Source organism: Mauremys mutica, chromosome 1 (genome assembly GCF_020497125.1).
Source record: "Mauremys mutica isolate MM-2020 ecotype Southern chromosome 1, ASM2049712v1, whole genome shotgun sequence".
NCBI lineage: Eukaryota > Metazoa > Chordata > Testudines > Geoemydidae > Mauremys > Mauremys mutica.
This window is the reverse complement of record NC_059072.1, coordinates 229,256,408-229,276,048: the sequence shown is the minus strand read 5'-3', so window position 1 is coordinate 229,276,048 and position 19,641 is coordinate 229,256,408. Positions and strand designations below refer to the sequence as shown.

Sequence of the window (19,641 nt, the reverse complement as noted above, 5' to 3'; positions counted from 1 at the left end):
GGGTAATTCCCCTGTTTTGCCTGAAATCAACTAAGGTATTTGTATATTTTCAGTGATGATTGATTGCCCAGAAAGGGTAGACTTCTGTTTTTGCCTTTCAGATAATCAGAGAAAACTGATGCTAGCTGAACAGCATTCAACATACCATGCCTTTGATGGCACAGTAAAAATTATGTTTTATGTTTTATGTTCTGTCTTGTGGTGTCTGTCTGGTGGCCAAAATTATTTTGTTTATGGGATGGTCTGGATTGGAATACAGATACTTGTTTTGTTCAACTTGGAATACAAAGTGCTTGGATAAATTGGGAAAAATATGGTATACTAAAGTCTAATACATCTCCTTAAGTAAGAGAAAGAGAAACTTTATTGGCCAAATCTTTTAATTGAAAATTGTTAGTAAAACTTGCATACCAATAGTTTTTGGAAGCAAGGACATGGAAAGTTAACCCACTCCCCATATTGTACATGGGATCCTTCTGGCTATCTCAGATTTCTAGCCAGAGGGCTGGGGATGGTGGGAAACTATTGGACTAGAGGCTCTATGAAATAAACTCATCAAAGTGGGTGTGCTTGTCCTAACTTGTTGTCCCAAAGCTCTGGAAAAAGTTATTTTAGTGAAAGGATAGATGTGATAAACTTTAAATAATAAGACTAATGTACTGTATAAAGGCAATGTATATGTGTTCATTGTTAGCAAAAGATGTATAAGTGAAGGCTAAGTTTCCTTTGTAGGTTAAAAGAAGCCAAACAGGACAAAGGAAGAAGGACGAGTTAACTGAGGAAAAATAGCTAACATGCTGAGTTTAAAAATAGGGCATTAGCCCCATTTCAGGACACTGCTCTCAGCTAAGACTTAGCTAACAACCAAGACAAGGGAGGCTTAAATGTGCCCACACAGCTGTAAAGTCTGCAAATCGCTGACAGGCACTAATGAAATGTGTTAGGTTTCTTTTTTCACAGGTAAAGATGCACTACACAAAGACCTTAGGAGTCCTGCCACCCTTGGAACCAGGAAACTGGATTAATGTAAAGCTCCACCAACGAAAGACTGCTTTTGCTCTATGCTGGAAAGACCCTTATTAAGCCCTGCTGACCACCAACAGCGTTGTGCAGTGTCAGAATCCAGGATTTCCTGACCATAAAGGACATTAAGGACTGACCCTGGTGTAGAAACCAAGAATTATACACTGGCAGGAAGAAATTTGTGGGACCCCTGTTTGAGACTGTGGTATTGATTAGATTTTGGGGTTTATTCTACAGGCTGCGCCCTGTGGTTTGGATAAATCCTTCAGCATGTATTGCTCACAAGGGGCTGCCATACGATTAACACAACAGAGAGCCTGGGTTGTTTCCTCTGCAAGAAGAGGGAATTGATCAGATCTCTGTGGACTCAGGCCAATAATACAGCAGCCATTTGAAATATTCTTACAAGCTGGGAACATGATAAGAAATTGGGCCAACTAGAAGGGGCCACTAGCCTTATTTTTAGAGCTCAGCTATCCCAAATACAGGCTGGAGTTGGTGGGTTACATGTCATTTCCACCCTCAGTTCTATGACCCAGAAGTTGCTGACAGAGATGGTATTGAGAATCACTGAGACTGGGAAGGTATTGCAGTGGGATCTGGTATATTTAGATGGATCTTGAGCACCAGACTTGGCCCACTGCCCTTACAGACTATCAGGAACCATCTGATCTGTGGTCAGGGGGATGACATACTTGGACACTTTCTGGATGGAAGTATGAACATTCACAATGCTCCTTCCAGGCATGAGGACCGGTTAGGGTGGGTGTGGGCTTCCACATACCGAATCCTACCGGGTCCATAGGGAGGATGAATGTGGGACTGAATACCCCAGCTCCCTAGAGTTTAATTGTTTTTTGTCTTCAAAGTATGAGAAAACTCAACCAAATGTTTGTTGAGTATTCTCAAAGGGGGGAATTGTTGGTGCCATTAGGCATATTCCTAGGTAATTCAGGAAGATGGAAAACCACAGTATTAATGAAGTCTTTCTGTACTAGGCCTGAATTGAACCAAAGTTATTTTATGTTGGGCTAGGAGTCCCTTCATGTTAAATTCTAGTTGAATTCCTAAGTCAGCATTTAGAATGGAATGTGTAACTGCTCCTTATCAGTGGAACACGGACAGCAGAAGATAGTAAATAGGGGCCCTACTTGTGTTTTGTTTAGAGAGGAGAGACAGGGTAATAAATTCAGAAGTAAACCAAGGTAACAGCCTTGAAAAGTTACGAGATGAATTGTCTGCTGTCAAGGATGATTTAATTGTTAACTATACAAAGTGCCTATTATATGGGAGGGGACTAGAAGGGAGAAGGGGGGTAAGTGGGCAATGGGGGGTAATGAGGATGCCTTGTTGAAATCATGTATAAGAAGACACACACAGCTTGCATCTGTGTGCAGGATCTGAGATTGTAATATCTCCCTGGCACCTTACTTGAGCTCAAATAAACTTTTTCTGCATTCTCCACCCTGGTGTGATAATTAGTGCGACGCACACCGGGCAACGAACCACTGTTTGCTGCCTCAGGCCTTTTTGGGCCGGCAACACCTTTGAAAAAACTATTTACACAATTCTGAGTGGACCCTCTTTCCACTCCCCATAGACTAAAATAAATATATCAAAGCTTCCTTTTAAAGCATACAATTACTGGCAAGATTTTACTTTCTAATACAATTGTGGAACAATATTTTGCAAATGTTATAAGCCAGGCAACCACCTGTGGTGTCATCTGGTTACGCTACAAAGAATAAACACTGCTGACATTTTTATAATTGCAGTTTCCTGGAATTCCCCCTCCCCCACCCCTAAGGTTACTTTTGTCTTAAAACCCATCTCTAGAATCAATATATCACTACTGAATACATTTCTGCTGTGAGATGATCCTCATCTGGAAAACAAACAAACAAACCTGTCAGACCATTTTCCAGACATAGTGAAGAAGAGATTCCTTTCCAACTTCCAAATACATTTATTTAACTCACTTTCATCTGTACTGGGATGCTACCAAGGTTTTCAGGCCTTCATTAATGTTCCACTAAAGCTTGATTTTGATTAGGAACACAGAGTGCAAAAATAATAATTAAAAAAACCCCTATAATGATGTCACCCTGGTAATCAGGCACCAAAGCAATCCCTTTTTGCCTACACTGCCTGCTATAAATAATCATCTTTAATTTGGTAATGCATTAGATGAGACAAAATCTGCACAAATAAAGACAACTGCAATTCTACTGACTGTCACTGGCAGGATCAGAATAAGCTGCTGTTAGTTCAATAAGGATTAAGCCCTTCCCCGCCCCCCCGCCAGGTCTGCAATTGGGGCTCCATGTGGACACAATAACCCGCCATGTGCTGGCCCTCCTCAAGACTTAAGCAATTTCCCCCAGAGGCCCTTAGTAGCCCAGATGACTCTATTTATCCTCATTTTAAAAGAACAAATACTTTCCGTAATTTTGATCCATTTTGCCCTTCATTATTTTGTAATATCTTCTAAGAAGCTTAAAGAGTAAACATCACAGAAGTTTACACTTTTTCCTCATTTTAAAAAAAGATACATTTTTATTTGGAGAAAGCTCTGTAAGGAGAGACTTGTATCTTCTGAGCCTATGCAAAATGACAACTCTTCTTATAAAGACTTCTCCATAACTCTTTGGGTGGAAACACTTTGTATTCTGCTCGTCTGCCATGTTTCTGGGTTATGGCCCATTCAAATGATATTCTGGCAACAGACCACGGTCCTGCTCTTCAGAAATGGCAAATGGCTCTTCCTTTACTGTCTTCCAGTTTCCATCTTAGACAGCAGATTATTCTTTACAAAAAACAGTGTTTTTCTTATGTGATGTCTGACTAGTATTCCTGTTCAGCGTATTTGTCTGTTTATTACAAAGATAAATAATAGTCTCATTTCTGAGCTTCCCGATCCAGTTCTAAATATAACCTAGACATGAGCAGCACGTCACAAATCTATCTGAAGAATTTAGGCATTCACCTTTTCCACTAAGGTTTTTAGTTCCTAGTTCTGTTTCTGAAGGCTGTGCTAGAAGCAGTCCTCTGGTGTGCTAATCTTCTACCCATATGCTGCTCCTCAGTTTGAGAGGCTGATTCTTCCACAGGTTTTGCTAGGGAGCAAAACTACAGCAAAGTTCCATGTGATCTTTCCTGAGCTGGCAGAAACAGGTTATTTTATCATAAAAAGTATTAATCACTAACACCAGCTAAACCTTTGGGTAAAATAAATAAATACATTTGTATAAAAAACACAAAATAAACTTTAAAAACTGAGGGTTCTGTAACTGGGATCTCCAAGGTATTTAGCTTTAGAAATCCCAAGGAGCTTAAGAGTTGCACACAAGGCTGAAGCCTCAAGCTCTGCTCCTGCAGCAATGCAGAGCTTTGCAGGAATGGCACATCAGTCAATGGGAGCCTAGGTGATGCAACCAATTTTTGGGTAAACCCAAATACAAACAAATTCGGATTATGCAAAAATACAGTCTTATTTACGGGATATGGTTTCTTTGGCACAGGTGAGCACAAAACAATGAAAAGTCCTGCTGCACATATATACTAAATGAGAAAATATGATGCAGCGTGAGAAAGCCAGTTCTAGCTGTGAATTACCTTCGGTAGGCTGAATCCATACTTAAAATTGCCATTAAATTCAAACTGGCTTTTGCTTGCAGAATGACAATATTAGGGCTACAACTGAAAACTTAATGAAACCCCTCCCCTCCCACTGAAACATGATCTCCGAGGGAGATCACATCACTCTTCAAACAGAAGGATTAGGACTTGTCTACACAGGGAAATTGACTGGCATAGCTATAGCAGAGTAACTATTCTGCTACAGCTCTCCTGGTATAACTCCCATGTGTGGACACTATTCTGGAATAAAAATTACTTTATTCTGGAATAATTCCCCATGTAGGCAAGCGCTCAGTCACTGCCATGGCAGCCAACCACAAAATGGAACTAACAAAAAGATTATAAACCAAGGCACCTTCATGCAGAATAGTTCTAACTCACCTTCATCCCTACTAACCATTAGAATAAATATCCAACATTTTACCATGAGCTCGTCTTAAATCTATGAACAACACAACTCTTAAGAAAAAAAACAGTTTCACTGGATTTCAACATAAGAAATAGGAGCAGATGTATTTCATTGTCAGTCTCACTGTCATCTGAAATCTCACTGGAGAAACAAGTAGGAAAGAGTCCAAAGAGTGCACTCCTCAGAACAGACATGGTTATAAAAGGCAATCTGTTCCAGCAGACACAAAACAGATTTCCCAAATCAAATGTATTCAATTCAGCTCATTTCCTTTTGTTATAACAGACACTTTCTCAGCTTTTCTAGAGCTTTAGGAGAGGGAAACTGACAATTGTAGAAATAAGATGAAATCGCTACCAAGACACTGAGTGAATGTAAATTTAAAAATTTAAATATATAACAGTTAGAAACAAGGAACTGAAGTCAGAACTCTTGGGTTCCATTTCCAGATTTGCTGTAGAGTAGTTATAATGTTGGCAAGTTACTTATCCGCTCTGTGCCTCAGTCCATTGATCTATAAAATTAGTAGAATGTTTTCCTGCTTCACAGGGAATTTTGGAAGGATTAATGGTTACAAATTATTTTGAAATCTTTGGATTAAATGACTGGTAGAAGTGCAGAGTAACAGGAGATTAAAGAAATGAATTTCGCTTTTTACAAATGCCATTAGCAAGTAAGGACTCGGTTCTGATTTCACATACCTGCCCAAGGATCCAAGATCAGAAATGACTCAAGATTTATTGTTTAGATTGTTATCAATCAAACGTTCACACTAGCAACACTTTACATTTCTGCTGTCCAGGATCTGCAACTAAACTGCCAGTCAGCTGGTTTATGTTTCCCCCTATTACCTTCTAGAGTTAACCGTTCTTAAAGAATCTCATTACTTCCAACTATAATGTGAACTCAAACAAGCATTACTACATATAGAAATCAGCTTGGCTGGCAGTACTTTGAGTGAAAGTCTGTTCTAGCCATTACAGACAGCTCTAACAGAATCCATGATTATCTCTCCCTGCCACACATGGACCAGTCCACACTGCATACATACTGGACTAAACCATCCAGAGTCACTGAGGCATAGCCCATTTTACAATGATAAAGTGACCAGACCCAGGTCACATTATGCTGTACTATTCACCCAGTAAGACACACACGCTATTGGAAGGGATAGCCAGAGTCTGTTCGCTTAAGTCACGTGACAGAATTACAAAGTCAATGGGCTATTGGCCATTACTTTGAAATTAGCGCAGGATCAGGCTCTGGCAGCTGCTTCTAGTAAGGATCAAGTCTACAGCAATAAGATTAGATTCAGACCAGCTGATTGTGCACTCCTTCCCCTCCCCCAAAAACAATTCCAATCTGTCGCTGATGACAACAATGCTGACAACAGACAAAGACACCAGTGCTATGGTAAACAGAGAGATTACTTAAATCTATATATAAACTATACCTACATATATGCCCACATAACTTTACACACAATAGGAGAGAGAATGTACTTTATTATATTCTCCATTACAAAAACAACTTGTATCAGCCTTCTAAAGAAATTCAGAATGCTCAAATCCAAAGGTGTTTTATTTTTAAATCTGTTTTGCCATTGTCAAAGATTACCATCTATGTTCTGAGTAGAGTTGTGAACAGAGATTAAGAACGTGTGCTATGAAATAAATGTTTCATACCTCTACAGAACACCACAGACAACTGAATAGTACTGAAATGTGAATTGTGAGTATAATCCAAACAGTATTTTGCCTGCATTATTTTCTAAAAATTTAATTCTCACAATAGCATATTAAATTGTTGAGTTATATTTCCCAACTCCAGCTACAGACAGGGATGCTGAAGTGAAGCTAGTTTTATTGTATGTTATATGAATGCAAATAAAACAATAAACAATGGAAAAATGGTTACTCTTTGCTTCAGCAATAACTCTCTTTTCCAAGTGTTTTCGGATAACATTTTGTAGCTCTCATGTTAACTTTTTTTTTTTTTTTTTAAAGAAACATAGAGGAACTATGCACTGACCTTTCAGTTAACTAGCAGTGATCCAAGTAACTGTTACTGCAGACACACAGAATAAAATAAATTACACTGATCAGGATTAAGCTGGCCTCAGCATGTTTATATATTAAAAAAAAAAAAAGTCCATGCCTCTAGGCAACCAGGGCAAGTTTCCTAACCTGGCTTGTCCATCATTTCATAAGGAGCCTTTTGAGAGAGGGGTCATCACGCTTTCCAGAGTGACTCAGTTGATCAGAACTTTGGTAGCAAGGGATTTGGGATTTTTCCTCAGATTTTCTTCTGAACGGTCTTTCTATTTTCCTCTGCTGTTATATTATGCTAGCTGACCACCCAGCAACTTCACTTGTAATTAGTCAACAAGTTTGGCACTCTAAGCTACTATAAAACTGCAGGAGAAACCACCTGCATGCCAGGAAGCAAAAGTCCAGACCAGAGCATAAACTAAAACATGGTCTCCTAGTTCTGATACTGTCTTTCACCTACCACTGCATCTTAGTAAATGAAACTAAGATTTACAATGTCTACTAAACAAAGGCCACTTCCCTCCCTTGTAATTCCGTACTGAAAGCAAAATTATCAGCTTACTCAATCCATGTGTACCTCAACTGAGCAATGAGAGGGCATAGAATCAGCATATTCTTTGATGAAGAGGCAGGGTGACAAGATTGAGCACCATGCAGTTAAGAGCCCTTGGGGAGGAGGAAAAATTATTGAAGACACCTTATGGAATCTTTCATTAAAAAAAAAAGAAAAGCTCAACTATTTCAGTCTCCACCGCCATGTCCCCATATCAAATTCCAGCAATGCTCCTCGAACAAGGGATAAAACCTCATGGCTTCTGGTACAGACTGTCGCTGACAGATGTATAAAATCAACATGGATACCTTTCTGGCATACTTATTATAAATAGATCATGAATCAAAAGGTATCAATACTGAGAAAAAAAAACCCAACTGATAAGAATCGAGAAAATTTATGGATTCCAGATGTGACTGGAGCTGCCTCCGTCATCATCTGCTCTGATACCAGGCAATCATTCAGAGCCTGCTTCTGGACAGAGAGCCTAACTACTGCCTGTTTTAAAAGGGCAGCTGGCATCCTGGCCAGTGTTAAATTATTAACAATTCCTGCCAGGTGTGAGCTCAGTACCGAGCTCAGTACCACCCTGAACTGACTTCAAAGGGGCTACTCACATGATCACATATAGGCATGTTCTGAAGTGCCTTGGTGAACTCGGGCTTTTACTAACCAAGAAGCGCAACAGTCCACCCCATAAGTGGGCAGACTCAGCTCTCTTAGAAATCCATCTTAGCGAGAAAGTCCACAAAGGATGAGAAGGCACTTAACACCTACTGCCCTGACACTGTCTCCCCCAATGTGCTCTGGTTATAACAAATTTTCCTTCTTTGCAGTTAAAAAAAAAAAAAAAAGCCTTTCACAATGAAAACCCTCCCTGAACAGTTCCAGAGGTGTAGACTTCACCGATGCTGTGGCAAGAGAAGAAAATGATTTCTTAACTATACTGCACCACAGCTCTGGCATAGGAATGTGAAAACAATCACAACTGACGAGGCTTCGAGCAAATCTTCTACTACCACTGGTGCTCTACTCTCCTCCAATCTCTGTTTCCAGCTGCTGAAAAGGAAGGCAGCCTGCAAGAACTATGCAGTGGGAAAGAATAGCAGAAGGTTGGTGTATTGATACTTGGGGACAACAGTGTTAAAATCAGGGTCCCAAACACACTTTGAAGTCCTAAATTCTGTAGTTGACTTTCCTGATTTCACTGTCAAAGTAGTGCGGAATTTTCTGGTGCTGTGACATTTCTGCAGTAGCTCCAAGTGAAATCAAAACAAGGTTTTTTACTGAATTAAATATGAGCAATCACAGAATCAGTAGAGTGCTCACTGTGTTATTTACTCTAATATTAATTTCAATACAAATCTCAGTTCAAAATTTATTTTTCATTTTAAGCTTCTGCCATATTTTCAACATGTTGCAGAATTTTATATCGACAACAAATACTTTAAAAAATAAGGGGAGACTTTGGCAGCGGCGCAAGGGATTTTTGGCACTCAGGAGGCAAATGAGAATTGTGGAACTAGGGAGGGGATGCACCAATCTATTTTCGGTACTTTATATAGCCCCCATCTCTGTAGTATTTGAATACTTCACAATCACTAATATACGTATCTTCAGAACAACCCTATGAAGCAGGGGATTGCTATTATCTCCATTTTGCAGGCACAGAAAGACTAAGGCTATGGCTACATGAGAGAGCTTGCAGCTTCGCAGCTGCACTGATGCACACGCATGACCGTAAGCTCTCTAGTTACTACGGTCTAGTAGACCGTAAGCTCTAAGCCAATGGGAGAGAGCTCTCCTGGTAGCTTACTTACGCCAGCCCCCGCGAGCAGCAGTAGTTATGTCGGCAGCAGAACTCACTAGGTCGGCGGGAGAGCACTGTCCACACCAGTGCTTAAGTTGGCATAAGTTATGCCACTCAGGGGGGTGGCCGTAGTGTAGCCATTGCCTAAGTGACTTTCGCAAAGTCACCCTGAATGTGCGTAGCAGAGCACAGAATTGAACCCAGTCTTTCAAATCTGAGGCGAGCAGCACCCTAACCATCAGACCATCCTTTCTCTCTGCCCTTCTCTTTCACTCTCTCTTTCGATCAGATTAGTAGGTGACAATTTTGGAAGGAGGTGGGAGCAGAAGCCCTTGACCTGTCAGCTCCATTTCCCCGGAACTGCCTCTAACAAAAATGCATAAGAGCATTGTTATCCGGATTGGGATGCTTTGCTAACATGTTCAGAGAAATAGTGAAAGATGCTGACATTTAAATGGCCATTATTAAGTTTGGGCATTAACACACATTAAAGTGAAAGGGAGCACTTAACACCTCTCAAAGCTAGGCATTTGGAAGGGGTTCTTTGTAACTATAAGGGCTAGAAAATTAATCTTTTAAAAATGAAACTTTAGATATTGTGCAGCCATATTCTGGGGCAGGCGGCCAATTCTATGGCCAGGGAATTGCAGAAACTATGGACCCTGTTTATGCTGGTCCTTTACCCTGCTTTATTTATCCCAATATACACAACACCACTTCTAAAAATTCTTATAGAAATAGCTACTGTAATAGCTATTTCCTCCCTCATCTCCCATGCACAAGGGGTTATAGTAAATAATTCTTATTTTAATAGCTTATTAGAATGTGCTCATTGTTTCCAGGTCCCTGCTTCCACTTCCCAGTAGGAGACAGTGGCTGGGGCTGTGCCAAGGTACAGTCCTGCAGGACTCATCGGGGCAAGAGCAAGGAACTGACCATTAGAGTTCCAGCTGAAGTGCACTGATTTTGGAGACCAGAAACAACAGATGTTTCTCCTGCAAAAGGAGCCCAGTAAGGGTATCCAACCACAGCAGGTTACGGGGCAGGCAGCAAACACATAGTCTGGGGAGAGGAGCACAAAGGCAGCTGAATAGGCACTCGAGGCAATGTGGAGGCTACTTCTGAAGAGCCACCAGAGGACCAGGAGACACTGCTTTCCTCTAGAGCTGCTCTTGTCAGCAGGGTCTCACTAGTTCTTTCCCCAGCAGCTGCAGCTGCTCTCCCAGGCTCCCCTGGAGGGGAAAAACATGTAAAGGAGAGTATGGGAGCCAGTAAGAGCAGCTGCAGATGCAAGCAAATAATAAGCAAATAAGCAAGACTAACTTCAGAAACTTCAGCGCCAGGAGTAGCTCTAGAGGAAAACAGAATCCTAGGCTCCCCACTGGGCTATTCAGATACAATCCCCTAGTATCCATAGCCCCACACAGAGCACTCCCTCCCTCCTCCAGCTGGAAGTACCCATGGTTTGTCACTCTCCCCATTCCCGGGAAGTGTTTTTCACATCCCCAGGCTCTTGGGGTTTGGCAAGACTATGAGGGATTTCTTGTTCCATAGGCAGTCTCTAGACATGGGACTGTATCCTTCAGTTTTCTGGCACTGGTATGATGAGCCCAAATACAGAGCAATGCCCTCAACCCCCTAACTCCTAGAAGGAAGCAGAGGCAGGAGCTGACATGCAATTCTATCTAAAACTGAATTATTAAAATAAATGATTCAAAAAAGAGTAAGGAGTCACAGTAGCTAATGCATCAAAATTGTAAGAGTGGGTTTGTATGTTAGAGCAACTTGCTAAGCCCTCACCAGATTGGTATGATAGCTGAGTACCACAGTTCCTCATAGCAGTCTGGTTGTGAATCCATCGACAATTGAGAGGAGGCCAGGGAGACAGGCCTATGTTGTAGAGTGAAGTGAGACTGACTCTGGCAGCGAGCTGAAAGAGGCAATGAACTGTAGATGGAAAACTGAGACACAGAAAGATTAAGGCCAAGATTTTCAAATGCAGGTTCCTAAAGATAGACACCTATCTCCATAGTAAAGCACGGACAGATTTTCAGATACGCTGAACATCCTCAATTTCGACTGGACACAATAGGAGCTGCAGATGCACAGCACCTCAGCATTAGATTAAGTGTCTCAGCCAAGGCTGCACAGCAACCCTAAGGCAGAGAAAGAAATAGAGATCACATCTCCTGACTCTGGGTTTTAACCACCAAACCACTCTTCCTACATGCTAGCCACTGAAGAGCCAACAAGTGATGTGAAGCTCAAGCTGTATTTGAAACCCATGGATGAAAGCCCAGTTCCATTATTAATATCCTAAGCCAGGAGTCGGCAACCTTTCAGCAGCCGGTGTGCCGAGTCTTCATGTATATACTCTAATTTAAGGCTTCGAGTGCCGGTAATACATTTGAACGTTTTTTAGAAGGTCTCTCTATAAGTCTATAATATATAATCAAACTACTGTTATATGTAAAGTAAACAAGGTTTTCAAAATGTTTCAGAAGCTTTATTTAAAATTAAATTAAAGTGCAGATCTTATTAGTTTAGTGTGATCCTTGCTTTTCCTTGCTGAGTTTTCCAATGTCTGGTGGCACCTATTTAGATACTTTAAGCTGCACACAGGCTTCTGAGTGATCAGTTGATAACTGGCTGGCAGAAGGTCAGTGGCTGGAACCCCAGATCGGCAGCTGAGGTGAGCGGAGCTGGCGGCTGGTAGGGCTGAGCAGGGCCAGAACCCTGGACCCCTGTCTGGCAGGGGGCCTGCGCTGGAACTCCAACCGGAAGCAAGGTGAGTGGGGCTGCGGCGGGGACCCCGGCTGGCAAGGGGCCAGCAGCTAGAACCCCAGAGCAGCTGGGGGCTGACTGCCAGAGCTCTGGGCCAGCAGCCCGCTTCCCCCAGGCCAGCAGCGGGTACTGAGTGGGGCTGCGGGGGGACTACCCCAGCTGGCAAGGGGCCAGCAGCGGGAACCCCAGAGCGGAGGCGGGCTGAGCAGTTCAACCCACCGCCACTCCGGGGTTTCAGCTGCTGGCTCCTTGCCAGCTGTGGTCTCAGCCCGCTGCCAGCTGGTTCCTTCCCCCAGGCCAGCAGCGGGTGCTGAATGGGACCCCAGCTGGCAAGGGGCCAGCAGCGGGAACCCCAGAGCGGCAGCAGGCTGAGCTGCTCAGCCCGCCTCCACTCTGGGGTTTCCACCACCGGCTCCTGCCAGCTGGGGTCTCAGCCTGCTGCCAGCAGTGGGAACCCCAGAGCGGCGGCAGGCTGAGCAGCTCAGCCTGCTCCGCGTGCCATGAAAAATCGGCTCGCGTGCCACCTTTGGCACGCATGCCGTTGGTTGCCGACCCCTGTCCTAAGCCTTCCAGTGCCTCCTTTAAATTAGCTTTTACTCTTATAGCAGCAGCAGCTAAACAGTGCAGTCTTCAGGGTTTGCAGGCTGTGTTGCATCATTATGAAATTCACGTCCCCATGTATACAAAAGCAATATATTTTTATATGCTTAAACTGTCTCTGAAGAATACAAGACCGAAGGGCTTTTCCAAAGGATAACTGCATGCTATTTTTTTTTTAATTTACCATCTAGTCTTCAAGGATCATCCGTGTTCCCAGATACTCTTAGAACTAAAGACTAACTGTCCTTTGTGAAATTACTGATACAAGGGCATGTCCACCCATCTGCCTCTACCACCCCTCAAATGAACCTAAGTCTAGATTCTGGAAGTGCACAATTATAGCTATATTTCAAGACAAAAGCACATGTTGGGGAGGTGAAAATTCTGCCACTGCCTCCCTGCACCGGGAAGGGAATTCTTCTGTTGTCTGCCTCCCCATGCAGGGTCCTGAACGCTGTACCAAAGAATTTTATCTGCAAAGGTGAGGCAGGTGAAGATTCTGCTGCTACAGGAATCATCATCATAATCAAATTCCTAGAGCCTATGGAGAGCCTCCATTACTACGGGGATGCTGCTGCTGGGAAATGTAGTGCCTCAAGACCTGGGATACAGCAATGAAGGACAGCTGCTTCCCCACCTCTCCATGCAGCTCATGAAGGGGGTGTATACTAGAGTCATTTCCTGGGCCTTCAGGAGACAGTCCGATCTCAGAGGTGTTATCTCCAACGGAAGAATCTGCAGTGATTCAAGTACTGGGAAGAGGATGCTAACGATTCAAGTGGCAGCAGTGCTGGCAGAGCCACTGAAATCAAGAGGACATGTATGAAGGGAGTGCATGTGGGGTGATAATTCTGCCACCAGTCACCCTGTTTTGACACTGTGGGCAGTGGGAGAGAAGAGGAAAAGATACTGGCAACCAAAACCAAGAAACTGCTAGGACCTCTGGTGGGAAAGAGTGCCGCTGAAGAATGGGGAGGAAAAATTACTGTACTTTGGGGAAAAATAATGGTGGCAAACAAACCTATGTTAGTGATCTGTTTGATACTTAGTCCTGCCATGAGTGCAGGGGACTGGACTAGAAGACCTCCTGAGGTCCCTTCCAGTCTTATGATTCTATTTGGAAGATTATATGGTTCCAAAGAAACACACACTAACCTGTTTAAATTTAAAAAAATTATAAACTTGGTGATATTTACATAAATTAAAAATAGCATACTGAAAAATTCCCAATTTAATCCACCAATCTTTACAAAATAGCCAAAGGCAGCAATCTTTACTGAGACGAAACAAACTGATTTTTTCAAGATGAAAGAGAGGGGGAAGAGGTATGAATTTGCAAACCTCTGAAGTTTCAAACTCTTATATGTAACAAACATCTAATTTGATCACTCCAAAACTTCTTCTTTAAAGGCTTCCTCTGGCTAGAAGACTAGTTTTGGTAAATTGGAGGGAGGGTGTGTACATGTAGCCATTCAAAACTGGAGCTCTAATGGAAAAAGCTAGGCATAGCAATAACAATGCACAGACTGCGATGCCTCAATAATTAACTGGCATGACTGTAATTTCCTCTGCTTTTCTTTGTTTTTAAATACAGGAAACTACCCCATTGCCATTTTATTTTTGTGGTACAGTAGTCTGTGCATTGTTAATTCCATTATTAGCCTTGCATTATAGCACTACACTATTTTCCCTTTTATTTAAAAAAAAACGCAAAGAGAAAAACGGTATGTAAGAAAAATCTAAAAGGTGAGTAATGTTTTAAAGACTAGGTTAAAAAGTGTGAAATGGAAAATATGTGCAACTAGAAAATTTGCTGAATTGCAAGTCCTGACAAACTACTTTTATGTTATTGTATGCTTTTATGTTATTTTAATTCTTAAAACATGTTCTTTGAAAACCTAAAAAGGCCAGTGTAATGTATTTTGTCCTTTACATCCAGTATTCTTGACAATTTGGTATTAGTACACTACACATCTGACTTGTGCAATAACCCGGAAAAATGACCATGTTTTTCTCTCAGTAGCCTGAGGGAAGACATGCAACCACAAAACGTCACCTGCAGGTTAGATTAATGCAGTGGTCTCCAATCTTTTTACGCCCAAGATCACTTTTTGAATTTAAGAGCAACCCAGGATCTACCCCACCCCTTCCCTGCCCCTTGCCCAAAGCCCCACCCCGCTCACTCCATCCCCCCCCGTCACTCCCTCTCCCCCACAAAAAGACTTTAGTAGCCTATAGGTTCTTGAAGCTGATAGTGATTCCTGGGAGGAGAAAAAAAGCATAACATCTTAAAAACAAGCTCCGTTATTTTCTTTTTTTTCCTTTCATGGATATATGGCTATAAAGAATAGTATTGTGGCTAACTAGTCTTGACACATATGAGTGTACTGGGATACACGTAGATTTAGGAGCCTTCATTGATCAAAGCGACAAAGAGTCCTGTGGCACCTTGAAGGCCTGGTCTACACTACGCGTTTAAACCGAATTTAGCAGCATTAAACCGATTTAACCCTGCACCCGTCCACACAACGAGGCCCTTTATATCGATATAAAGGGCTCTTTAAACCGATTTCTGTACTCCTCCCCGACGAGAGGAGTAGCGCTGAAATCGGTATTGCCAGGTCGGATTAGGGTTAGTGTGGCCGCAAATCGACGGTATTGGCCTCCGGGCGGTATCCCACAGTGCACCATTATGACCGCTCTGGACAGCAATCTGAACTCGGATGCACTGGCCAGGTAGACAGGAAAAGCCCCGCAAACTTTTGAATTTCATTTCCTGTTTGCCCAGCGTGGAGCACTGATCAGCACGGGTGGCGATGCAGTCCCAAATCCAAAAAGAGCTCCAGCATGGACTATACGGGAGATACTGGATCTGATCGCTATATGGAGAGACAAATCTGTTCTATCAGAGCTCCGTTACAGAAGACGAAATGACAAAGCATTTGAAAAAATCTCCAGGCTATGACAGACAGAGGCCACAGCACAGTGCTGTGTGACAAGCGTAACGGAAAGCCAAAGAATCAAATGGACGCTCATGGAGGGAGCGAGGGGGTACTGAGGACTCCAGCTATCCCACAGTCCCCGCAGTCTCCGAAAAGCATTTGCATTCTTGGCTGAGCTCCCAATGCCTGAAGGGTCAAAAACATCCCCCCCCGCCCCCCGAAAGAAAAGGGAAAAAAACCATTTCTCGCCTTTTTTCAATGTCACCCTATGTCTACTGCATGCTGCTGGTAGACGGGGTGCTGCAGCGCTGAACACCAGCATCCCCTTCCCGGTGGCAGACGGTACAATATGACTGCTATCCATCGTCATCATCAGCCCGTGAGTGCTCCTGGCTGGCCTCGGTGAGGTCGGCCGGGGGCACCTGGGTAAAAATGGGAATGACTCCTGGTCATTCCCGGCAGATGGTACAGAACGGCTGGTAACCATCTTCATCATAGCAACTGGAGGCAGAGCTCTATCAGCCCCCCCGCTTTCATGTCTAAAAAAAGATTCTGTACTGCCTGGACTATCATAGCAGCGGGGGCTGGGCTCCTCTCCCCCCTCGCCCTTTAATGTCCTGCCTGGACTATCATAGCAGCGGGAGGCTTCCTCCCCCTCATTTTATTTCACTAAAAAGTCAGTGTTTCTTATTCCTGCATTCTTTATTACTTCATCACACAAATGGGGGGACACTGCCACGGTAGCCCAGGAGGGTTGGGGGAGGAGGGAAGCAACGGGTGGGTTGTTGCAGGGGCACCCCCTAGAATGGCATGAAGCTCATCATTTCTGCGGGATCTCTGGGGCTCTGACACGGAGTGGCTGTGCTCTCTGGTTCTCTAGTACACTTGCCCCATATTCTAGGCAGGACTGACTCTATTTTTAGACAAAACATAAAGAAGGGAATGACCCGGGGAGTCATTCCCATTTTTGTCCATGCGCCCTCAGCCGACCTCAGCGAGGTCAGCCAGGAGCACCCATGACAGTAGCAGACGGTACACAAGGAATGATAACCGTCATCTCATCGGCTATTTACAATGGCATGGCAGACGATGCAATAGGGATGGTAACCATCTCTGCTACCTTGCAAAGGCAAATGAATGCTGCTGTGTAGCACTGCAGAACTGCGTCTGTCAGCAGCATCCAGTACACATAAATGACAGTGACAAAAGGCAAAACAGGCTCCATGGTTGCCATGCTATGGCGTCTGCCAGGGCAATCCAGGGAAAAAGGGCGCGAAATGATTGTCTGCCGTTGCTTTCACGGAGGAAGGATTGAGGGACGACATTTACCCAGAATCACTTGCGACACTGTTTTTGCATTGGGATCTCAATCCAGAATTCCAATGGGCGGGGGAGACTGCGGGAACTATGGGATAGCTACGGGATAGCTACCCACAGTGCAACGCTCCGGAAATCGACACTAGCCTCGGTACATGGACGCACAATGCCAAATTAATGTGCTTAGTGTGGCCGCGTGCACTCGACTTTATACAATCTGTTTTACAAAACCGGTTTATGTAAAATCGGAATAATCCCGTAGTGTAGACATATCCATAGACTAACAGAAGTATTGGATCAAACGTATCCTGTCTACTTTAACTGCCACTTTTTCTTCTCCCACCTCGTTATTATTCACTTTCCCTGTCTTTCCAAAATACTGCACCTCCAGTCATCATCCTCTCCCATCATTCGGACATTTCATCCCCCACCCCTTGAATTTTTATCCCTCTTTTCATATAACATTCATACACCCTGTCCTCACTGCACATCTCCATCCTTGCCTACATCTCAGCTCTTCCTACATTCATCCCACACTCTACGGTCTGCAAGATCCTCTCTACTGAAGTCGGTGAGAACCTTTCCGTTAACTTCAAAGGTCTGTAGATCAGCCATTAAAGAAGGATGCTTTTAAAATAACATGGGTTTAAGTTTAGCTCACCCTTTGCACTGAATGAGGCAGGATCCTGTGGAAAAACAGTATGTGATCACAGAATAAAGATCGCCATAATGCATACGCACAAAGGGGTGAAGTTACCGTTGTACAGTAGTTAACTTTTGAGTACTTGAAACTGTAATAAATAACATTCTTGTAATGTGTTTTTGAATGTAACTATAGTAACAATCAATGAGATAGCAGCAGTAGGATGGAGATAAATTTGTCTACTCACCCTTCTCTCCAGCATTATCCCATGTTCCTTAATCTCCACCCAGTGGCCTCTCCTCATTGCCCCATTTGTCTTCTTTGCCTACTCCTGACTCTATGACTTTCTGTGTCCCACCCAATACCGTGTGTCTGGAATAAAATCCCAATTAACATACGTCAAGTTCTTGCACTATAATCATGCAAAAGAAAAGTCTAAATCCCTAACTTCTCTGTAAAGCATGCTTCCCTCAACACCCATAAAAGACCATGTCTGTTTATTCTAATTTATATTATATCAGTTTATGTTCACTTGTATTATTGGATTGTTAATTTCTTGGGGTGTAGATTAGTTAATTGTTCAGCACACATTGTGGTGTGTAGCACTATGTACTCTTATGGCAGATACAAATAATTAATGACAAGATATTGAACTTGAGCCACCTCCATGGTCACTAGGCTACCAGGCCAGAACCAAGTCTGGCTGTGATGTATTACAAAGAGAAAAATACCTGAGAGAGGATATATACAAGGCAGATAATGTGATCACTTTTATCTGCCTCGTCTACCTTTCCTTGAGGATCAATACAGCTTCAAGGATGAAAGACAAAACAAGATAGTGTCATGACAGAGTTCAGCTTCATGAACCCTCTATAAATTTCATTTGGCTTAAAAACAGTACTCAGGAAAATCAATAGCTCTATCTAATTAAACATAGCAGCACCGTATCTTTCACTGTCCACAGGGTCTCAACAGAGCTCACCACTACTCGTTTACAGCACACAGTAGAGAACATAGTATTTTCCCCTCCCTCTGCTTAGCTACTTTCTTTTTTTGAGCAACTCCAACAGAATGTATAAAAACCTATTTTATTTATTTATTTATTGTTCAGAAGCAGAGTTATTCCTGAACGTGCAGATGGTGTATTTTGTGAATTAATAATAAAAGTTTGCACTTAAATAGCATCTTTCATCTGAGGCTGTGGGGGCAATTTATAAATATATAGTACTTTATTAATCTACCTTCAATATTTCTATGAAGCAGGTAATCATCATTATCTGCAATTTACAGATGAGGAAGCTGAAGCACACAGAAGAGCCTGATTCTGCTTTCACTTTCCCCATGGTAAATCAAGAATAACTTCACTGAACTGAATGGAATTACACCTGCCAAAACTAGTGTGAGAGCACAATCCAAGACCTCAGCGTCTCACCAAGGTGTCCCAATAAATCTGTGTTACAGACAGGAATAGAAGCCCTAGTGTCCCAACTCAGAGCTATGGGCCTTCACTAAGAGGCCTTCCTCCCTCTTATAACTGAGGCACAGGGATATTAAATAACTTGCCCAAGGTCACACAGTAAAGTCTGTGGCAGAGCCAATAACTGAACCCAGATCTCCTGAGTACCAGGCCTTTGCCTTAATCATGACAATCCTCAAATACCCACCATGTATGAAAAAAAGAAAAGGAAAACATTCTTCATTTCTAAATTGTCTTAACTGTAGTTCTCGAAGTGTTTTCTCTATCTTCAGATTAAGATTTTCAGGAGTGGATAGAGGCCTGTCTCTGCCACAGAACTCACACGAGTAAAGGTTGCACATTGTGTGCTAAGCTGAGCTTCTTTATGTTGCTTATATGTTATTTTCCTTGAGC

General features: G+C 42.8%; 1 protein-coding gene across 1 annotated transcript in view; it reads right to left on the bottom strand.

The window, feature by feature from the left end:
* The window catches only part of GEMIN8 (gem nuclear organelle associated protein 8), a 47,452-nt gene that overhangs the window by 13,193 nt on the left and 14,618 nt on the right, over positions 1 to 19,641 (bottom strand). The window lies entirely within an intron of this gene.